The 7,308-nt window shown below is 34.5% G+C and overlaps 1 protein-coding gene across 1 annotated transcript in view; it reads right to left on the minus strand.

The window, feature by feature from the left end:
- Positions 1-4,897, minus strand: part of PPP2R5C (protein phosphatase 2 regulatory subunit B'gamma) — a 93,288-nt gene extending 88,391 nt beyond the window's left edge. The window contains exon 1 of the mRNA XM_032188061.1: positions 4,879-4,897. The gene's annotated coding sequence lies outside the window, so the exon portion shown is untranslated. The remainder of the gene's footprint in view (positions 1-4,878) is intronic.
- Between the last annotated feature and the right edge of the window lie 2,411 nt (positions 4,898-7,308).

Below are 7,308 nucleotides of genomic sequence, written 5' to 3' on the forward strand. Positions count from 1 at the left end.
CTAAACTGCCCTGTCATCTCTCTTTTGGTAGTTGGGGTGACTCCTGCAGTCAAGATTCCCGTGTCTTCAAGGGCTGTCATAGCCTACAGTATTCTGCCACTCAGACCTTCTCATGGCACCTTGCAGCCTATCTTTGCATATGAGACATTTGAAAAAAAAATTAAAAGTTCTTTAATAATTAATTCCCTTTTTTGTTTGTCCAAGATAATGTGCGAAATGCTCACACCAAACCATGTATCTACTATTCTTGCATGTATCCAAAGAGCTATAATATGGATGCATATGAGGCAAAAGGCTTGCAAGGCTGATATTGGAGAGTTAGTCCAAGTGGAAGGAGACTTTAGAGTCCATTTCCTAGAGGTATCTACCTGATGACTGGCTCCTAGGTTTTGTCTTTGAAGAAGCCTTGTAATTTTTTTCTAAAGGGCAGATGCCAACAGGACTTTGGAACAAAACAGGTAATGATTCAAACTACTAGTATAAGGTGCACTCAAAATCCCCTATGTGTTACATTGGGAGCCTTGGCCTGTGATTCAGGGCTGTAGATTCTACTGGCTGACAGAATACCTAAGTCCTTTCATCCTTCTAGGTAGTTTTTCAACATTACAGTTATAAGAATTCATGAACATTGGCAAAACGGAATTTTTGCTTAGCCACATTTTAGGATGTGGCAGCTCCATTTTTAAGAAAGTGTAAACCAAATCAGATACTCTGAAAAAAAATAATCAGACTGAGCAATTAAACATTGGCAAAGTTTACAAGCATCTCAAACTCAAACCTTATAACAGGAAGGTTAGGCAAACTTAACTACAGATTTCTCTTCCATCTGTATTTATATGATGCTGTGTACTGCCTGTCTGGCATGCCTGTACAGACTATGCCCCTAAGTTACCTTTGTATACATTTCATGTGTTCAGTACTTATCTTAAAAATTCTATATAGATGTGAGTTGTATTTACATTTATATCGTTTCTTATGCATATTAGGATTTCTTTTGAACATTGGACAAGTGAAAAAAGTACTGAGAGACAATAATGTGGGAGGACATTGTACTAGGTCTCGCTGGGATGTTAACTTCCCCTGCAGCAGCCCATACAGTGCTGTGCTCTGCACTTGTAGCTGGAACAGCAGTGTTATCACATCAGTGTTGTGTCTGCTGCTGAGCAGTGCTGGCACAGCATCAGGACTCTCTCTAACCGTCGTAGAGATGTAGAGGGGGTGGGCAAAATGTGAGAAAAGAAACATCACCAGGGCAGCTGACCTAAACAAACCAAAGGGATATTCCATACCATGTGATGTCACAGCAATAAAAGGTGGAAAAAGGAAGAAGAGGGGAAGAGTGGGCTCTCATTGGGAAAACATCTGTCATCCCGAACACTGGCTACATGCTTTGAGGCCCTTACTTCAAGGACGTGGTCAAGCATTGCTCATTTGTGGGAAGTATAGAATAATTTCTTTCCTCTGCACTTCCACATAGCCTTTACCTTTTTTTTTTTTTTTTTTTTTTTTTTTTTTTTTTTTTCCCCCCTCCCTTTTCCCCTTTCCCTTTTTTCCTTTTAGTTAAGTTGTTTAACTAATAATAATAATATTTCCTTAATAGTTATTTTTGTTTCCCTTTAATTAAATTATCCTTATCTCAACCTGTGAGTTGTTCTTTCCTTTACTTCTTCACCTCCTCTTCTAATCATGGGGAGTGAGAGAGCAGTTGTGGAGTTCAGCTGCCTAGCACGGTAAAACCATCACAGTCATTTACTAAGAAGTGAAAAAACAAGGCCTTTGACACAGTTTTTTTTTTTTTTTTTGCCTGTATGCCTTCCTCAAAGTATGGAAATTTGTATTTATACTTAATACATTCCCTTCACAATTACTTTTTTTATTTTTAATTTAAACATTTTTTTTCTGCCCACAGCTTTTTCCTGTCCCTGAAAATAGCATTTATGTGATCAGAGCTGATGAATTGCAACTATTCTTACAGATGATAATTTCCTTAAAGCAGCTCATTTCTCCAGTGTGCTGCATATCTCTGCTTTTGTTTTTATTGTTATATTTTATTGCTATGTGTTTCATTCCAATTTTATCAGAAGACTCCCTGTTCATACTGTTCTTGGCTGTTTAGAGAAGTGATCCATATACATGTAATATTGATTCAAGAATCAATTGTTAGAGCTGTTTTCCCCTTCCTTTTACCAGGGCTGCCAAGATAGAAGGTAGGTTGACATTGATACCTTCATGGGCAGCCCTTTCCTTATTTTGTGTTTTTAAATTTCTAGAATAGATGCCCACATTACTTCATGGATGCCTTTGTTTTTGTCTTGGAGAAAGAACTAGCAGATAAGTGAGCTAAAGTTCACTGCTATTCAATATAAATTGAACAGGAAAATCCATGTTATTAGAATATAAAAGAAGCAGATAAGTAACTACCTGTCCATAATTCCCATAGCACTTTAAATTTAAAGTTTCTTTCATATATGTAAAGAGGATAAAAGTAATAAAGTAAATGAAGTGTAAATAAATGTAAGATATATAAAAAAAATTTCTTTATTTACATTTATGTATGAATCCTACTCCACATTAACTGAATTTTTGCAATGTACTTTACTAAGCTGTTTTTGAAGTTTAGTTCTGCTAAAGATGTTAATACATAGCAGTAGCTAATCTTCTAAGATTTAAAAAAATTATTTGCATTATTGAACCAACCAGCGGTTCTCCCTCAATGCTGAAGTACCGTGCTAGTAAGCAAATGTCCTTTTCACAGAAAGATTTGGTTTTGTTATGACATACGCACTTCCCTAAAGGTAAGCTTAATATATAGTGTTACCCAATTAAATGCTAAATTAAATATAAGTCTTTGTGTGCTTGAAGCTAGAATAAAAGGAATATGATCAAAAGCTGCACAATTCCAAAGAAATTACAATGTATGTATTACCTGTACAACGTCACAGAGCTAAAGGCTCAGTAGGCACTCAGATGTGTGAGTTTGACCTTTGACTGTATATTTCCACCTGTATACAGGTCCTATGTCATTTGTTCTGAAGAGATAATGTCGATCATTTATGATGTTGACCATTTTATATCCTTGCATGCTGCTGGCTGCAGAAGCTGGTACACTATACCCAGCTAGCCCAGCTTGCTGTTGCAGGCTTGAGTGAACCCTGAATATGTAGAGCAGGTAGACTCAAGAGTCTCTTATCCAGATTTTGGATAATTCCATAAATGTTAGAGAGGAACTGGGTTTTTGAGAGGTTGTAAGTTCAGTTCCTTTGTGTTTAAAAGGTCTCTTTATGATCTAGCATTAATTGCTACTGGTAAACACTTTGATGACAAACAAAAATGTCTTAGAAAAAGCCAAGGGGAATACTCTGTGAGCTCAGAAAAGGACTGGGGCTTGGAAGACATGGAATCTATTCTTAATTTGGCCATTGCTTTGCTGTACAATTTTCGTCAATTTAATCTCTCTCTTTTTTTTTTTTTTTCCCCCACACATCTTTATCGCTTGTTTATCGTTACTGCAGTTTGTCTCTATAGTGCCTAGAATAAGGAGAGAGGCTTTCTTGACTGATTCTAGTAAGTGATAGCAAATAGTATTAAATACAAAGTATTTTTCAGTTATTGTATTGAACAATGATTGTAATGGATTTTTTATAGGTATAAAACAATACAGATTTAAGTTACTTTTTCAGCCATCTTTAACCTAAAGGATTAAATCCTGTCAGAGAGCTGCCTATGGCATCCATCTTCATGTTTTGTATTGTGTAGAGAATAGTTAGACTTAAAGATAATGTCCTCAGATGTCAAAAAGGTAATATGGTTGTATTTTTTTACAGCTTTAACAACTCAAACCCATAGCTAAATTTCCACAGCTTTTTTATACATATAGTTCTCTTTCATGACTGATACAATTTCAAAAATATTCTTATTAAAAACATTTTCATATGATACCAACCTTACTTATGTTTGAATACAATTCATTAAATATTTCTCAAATATCTATTGCTAAACTTACTCCAAACATACCCTAACAGTATATATATATATATATATATTTAAAGAAAAGTGCTTCTAAATTATGTCCAATTTTGCTATCAGGTGCCAGCTGCCCAAAGGCAGCCTTTGGGTTTAGCTTGAAACCCTACCAATTTCAGTAGGATTCCATGAAAACAGAAGTTCAGTTCTGTTTACTAAATTTGAAAAAGAAACTTAATCAATTAAAAGCTCATGGAGATCAATGAACATGGCAAATTTTATTGAGATCTGTAGCTACTAGCCCTCCCCAATATTCCAGCAAAAGGGACTTACAATCTCTTGATTTTTACAAAGTTGTTAATGCACTTTTTTTTTTTTTTTTTTTTTTTGACAATACAGATATATTGCATCCATGCTGTGTATTTGTATCACTTTTGAAAATTCTTCTGCCTTGAGCATACAAAAGAACACTTCATGTCCTTCATGCCAAGCTTTGTTAAAACAGTGGTCAGTCTCATAAAAATATTTTCATGAGTTTATTCTTAGGTTGATTTTCCTGTCCATGCCTTTTTTTTTTTTTTTTTTTTTTTTTTTTCCTATTTAAAAATTAATCTAGTCATTGAGAAAAATTCTGATTAGACATGGGTGGAAAATGACAACTGAAGAGTAATGTGCTAAGTTTGCTGTCCCACTTGCAATTGGGTCTGAAACTTACTTTGAGGGGCTAAACCTTTAGAGATAAAAGGGTAACCAAGTCTTCTGACCTACTCGATACTGAGTTTGAAAACAGCATGCCAACTTTGTTAACCAGATTGTACAGAAAAACTAGACGAGTTATTACGTATTGGTTACTGAATACCTGTCAAATAGTAACTTTCAGTTAAAATTAATGCCAGGTTTATCTGAAGTAGTTACCTTGAGATGAAAAGCTGTGTATCCCGTTACCAGTCCCTTGAGCAACTCAGTGTCCATCTGCTGATTTGAGAAGAAAATATCATTAATAATGTATTCGCAGCTTGTGCTCTAGCTTTTACGTTGCTATTAATTCTTCCAGCATGAGCTGTCTCAGCATTATTTAGCTTCCTACCTCTAACATCTACTTACTAGCCATGGCAAGTTGTTTGGTATTTTCTATTTTAGTGGATAAATGGAATTAAAACACAAGATGTGACTTAAAAATTGATCCATGAATATAAGGTTGCTTAGTTTTTGCATAAGACTCTGTATTACATTAGTATGCTCTATTACTGCTTCAAAATACTTTTGCAAAAGAGGGAGTTTGAACAGAAAAAGAGAACATATGACTTATTACAACTAACACCATCCAGTTTTTTTAAAAATACTTGTCTTAATGCTATGAAGTGAGTAAGGTAATATTTTGGACTTAAGTAGTTGAATGATGATAAAATTGGTGCAGCTCCACTGAAGTCAATGGAGATGTCAATGCCAGAATAATGGCCAAAATATTTGGAGGGTTTTGTTTGTTTTGGACAATATTTTAAGATTTTTAATTAACAGTTCCACCAGGAACAATGAAGTTACTGCATTAGAATTTAAGCCACTCACACCCATGATTTATAGTCTTATTTGGAGTAGTTGTTTTGTTTTTAAATTGCTAAACAATATGATTTGAAAATTTGTCAGAATTAAAGCCTGCAGCCAAACCAAGACAGTATTAACTTTCAGCTTCCTAAGGCCTCCAAAAAGCTTGCTCTTTTGAGTTATTATCTTTTTTATTTTATATTTTATATTTTTATTTTTATTTTACTTTTCCTTAGAGGGGGCAGTTTGTTTACATTAGGAAAGTAATTATTTGCCTGGGAGAAAATGACATGCAAATATAGTCCTTGATCCAAGATATTTGCAAAATAAAAGTTCTTTATAATCTCTCTCTCTCTCTTTTTTTTTTTTTCTTTTTTTTTCTTTTTTTTTTTTTTCTTAAATCGGATGCCAAATAAATATCACTGGACAAAATACCCAAAGGCTTGGCTGTTTATCTCTGACACAGATCTCAGCACTTTTCATGCCTTTGTAGCTTCAAGATTGCATTTCTGCTGTAGGTAGGTACTGACAAGCTGTGTGGTTTGATGTCCTGACTGACAACAGAAACTACAGAAGATTGCTGCAAATTGCTCTCCCTGCTGGTCTGGCTGCTCAGGACCAGGCTCAAGGCCTTTTCTGTTCTGTGTTCATCCTTTTCTAATAAACTAAAGGGTTTGTACAAATAAACTGGTTACAGTTGGATCTTAATTTTTTTTTTTTTTTCCCAGTCAAGGCTTACTGTAATTCTCCAAATGAGGCAAAGTCCCTTTTATTTTTTATTTTTTTCCCAATAATTTTTATTTTTCCCAGTATCTAGTGTAGTGCTTTTACCAATAGAACTGTCTCATTTAGAGGGGTATGATTTTGGAACCCGGACTGACTTAGTAAGTCAATAAATCCTAAAGTTAAACTCAACCTCAGATAGAGTATTTTTGTTAAAGATGAACTGTGGAATAAGGTGGGTTAATAAATGTTCTTGGTTTTATTCCTTAGGTTATGCAAAGAATGTCTGAATTAAGAAAATAAATTGGAGCTCTGGGATTAAAAATCCAGGTCCTCCATAGTCGTTGGCAATTGGAGTATATGTTTCATAGCAGTAGTGCAGAAGCCAAGAGATTGAAAGACAAAACATAGTAAAAAATAATCGTGGTTCTTGATTTTCTTAATACATCTGCAACTTCCTAATTCAATTATAAGAAAAATTCAGCTCAGACCCCTGCTTAACATGTGAGAGGTTAAACTGAGTTTAACAGAAACTTGGTTTCTGGTCTTTTTACTCAAGCTGAACCTAAAACAATACTTTTAAGTGGTTAAAAGTATTTCATAGATCAGATTTTAATATCTCTGTTGACAATGTATTTGGGCTTCTTTTCATGTATGCTGTTGGTCATTTCTGTAAAGATCATCTGCCAGTAGTTATCAACACACAGTTGCTTAATAATGTACTTTTAAAAACAAAACTAGATGTGCCAGGACACTTGTGCCTTCAGCCAAGTGTCTAGTTAGTGCAGATATAATAATATTATGCAATAATAGTAATTACTTAATTGAGCAATCCAAGACACATGTTCTGGCATTGTAACAACTATTTAATTGCATACAAAGGTTTCAGAGAAATTATATTCATTTGTAAGAAAATCAGAACTACAACTCAAAACAAGTTTCAGCAGTCAGAGGGAAAAAAGAAAAACTTATCTGAATGAAGCACTTCATAGCATAGAAGGTATGATAGATTGTTTAGTATGTGGAGATCACATGCAGGATTTTATTGCTTAAATATCATCAGCAGTAAACTGTACTGTT

The sequence above is a fragment of the Aythya fuligula genome, chromosome 5 (genome assembly GCF_009819795.1).
Source record: "Aythya fuligula isolate bAytFul2 chromosome 5, bAytFul2.pri, whole genome shotgun sequence".
Taxonomy (NCBI): Eukaryota; Metazoa; Chordata; class Aves; order Anseriformes; family Anatidae; genus Aythya; species Aythya fuligula.